At 35.2% G+C, this 2,055-nt stretch overlaps 1 pseudogene; it reads left to right on the plus strand.

The window, feature by feature from the left end:
- The first annotated feature begins 361 nt into the window (after positions 1-361).
- On the plus strand, positions 362-511 carry LOC115522461 (annotated as a pseudogene).
- Positions 512-2,055: the final 1,544 nt, after the last annotated feature.

Consider the following 2,055-nt stretch of genomic DNA (forward strand, 5'->3'; position numbering starts at 1 on the left):
AAGAAGATCCATGTGTCAAAGGGACAGAGAAATAATTTATAATTGCAAGTTTTCCAAAATAAATGCCCTTAAGAAATGAAAGATTAGGGATGTAAAGTCAATTAAGAAATCTGTCTAAAGTTTAGGTAAGCTGAGGGACACACCAGGGCTGTTCCTGTTCTGTGAATCTGAACAGGCCATTTGCCCTCTCATGACCAGGATAAAGAGGGCACGTGGTTACAGGGTTTCCATTAAAACTTCTCATGCTAAAAGTCTGTGTTTCAAAGACTGATATTTAGCCACTGTGCACTATTTATTGCCTCAATAATTTTTTTTCAAGATTGAAATAATTTTGAAATTGTTTTTAAATACCCTCTGGATTATCGCTTCTCGGCCTTTTGGCTAAGATCAAGTGTAGTAAATACCGTCTGGATCTCCCTGAGACTTGCACACCTTTCTGAAATGCAGACAGGATCTTGCTCCAATACTAAGGAATGTGATAGTGTAAAATATTTTGAATATCACTTCTTTATGTTACAGTATACTTTACAGTTAGTCAGAAAAGGACTCTAGTGAAAAACATGGCATTTTCAAAAAAAGGAATTCCTAAGACTTCAGTATGTTGTATATCTCTAAGAATCTTAATAGCCGCTTAATCCTTTATACTTATAAAAAGTCCCTGATATTCTATATTTGTTTTCTAGATGTTGAAATTGTTTCCTTTATGTTCAATTATAACCTATTGATTTTAGCCCTGTGCAAAATAAAATGTTCAGGAGACCACAAATGAATCAAATTATTAACTTTCTTTTAAGATTTCTCAGTCTACTAAAAGACTTTTCTACCAAAATGATAAGAGATTGCATGATTAATTCTGATTATAGATGATAGGTTATAGCTGAGATGTTTGGGAGAATTAAGCACATTTCTAGTAAGATACATTTTGGGATGGTTGATTGGATAGAAGATGATTTAGGAGACCTAATAGAATTTTCTTCAAATTTTTAAAGTTTCTCATATGGAAGAAGGATTAGACTTGTTCTTTATGGCCCTGAGGCATAGAACATGCTCAGTGGTGTTAATGCAAGAAATAAATTTTAAAATCAGAGCTAATGCAAATCACCCTTTCTGTGCTGCTTCTTTTTTTTTAATGTTTATTTTTGAGAGATAGAGAAAAAGAGAGTGGGGGAAGGGCAGAAAGACGGAGACACAGAATCTGAAGCAGGCTCCAGACTCTCAGCTGTAAGAGTAGAGCCCAGTGTGGGGCTTGAACTCACAAACTGTGAGATCATGACCTGAGCCAAAGTTGGATGCATAACCAACCGAACCATCCAGGCTCCCCTCTGTACTTCTATAGCACCACTGCCAGAGCACTTTGACTTTATGTCAATGAATTAAAGATTACTTCATTGGAATCTCTCAGCAGACTATAAGATCCTGGACAAAGGTAGCATGAGTTTAATCTAATATCTGATAACTTTTCCAACATGTAACTAAATATCAGTTGGTTTGTGTCAAGTGAATGAATGAATGAAGAAAAGTGAATCTTTAATAATGTTCCAACCCAGTCTGAAGTGTCCATTCATAGATAGAGAAGTTCAGGAATTAAATAATTGTTTAAATGAGATGAATTATCACAGCCCAACCAAATTAAGCCTTGTGAAAACACAGTTCTCTAGAAGATCCTGATTGCCCATTCTGCACATCAGAATCTGGACTTCAGCATCCAGGTTGGTTTACACAGATCAGATATGTACAATGATACCTGAAGAAAGTCTTCCAGTCCTAATGAAGACACAAATGCCTAGTTGAAAATGAATAAACTGATATTCAAGAATGATTACACCCTCTGGATTTATTGTATAGTCAAATATAAATAGTATAGTTAGGCTCTGATATAAACTTTCTCATTATGGAAAGAGGGCAAAGTCACCCACCCCATCATATCAAATAGTTAGTGTACTTCTGGTTCACTTTGTGATCATACCATTCTTTACGGTAAGTTTGGCCACTATAAATTAGAGTCGGTCTATAAGATGAAAATTATTTTCAAGTTTGTGTCTAAGGAAATACTCT

The sequence above is a fragment of the Lynx canadensis genome, chromosome C1 (genome assembly GCF_007474595.2).
Source record: "Lynx canadensis isolate LIC74 chromosome C1, mLynCan4.pri.v2, whole genome shotgun sequence".
NCBI lineage: Eukaryota > Metazoa > Chordata > Mammalia > Carnivora > Felidae > Lynx > Lynx canadensis.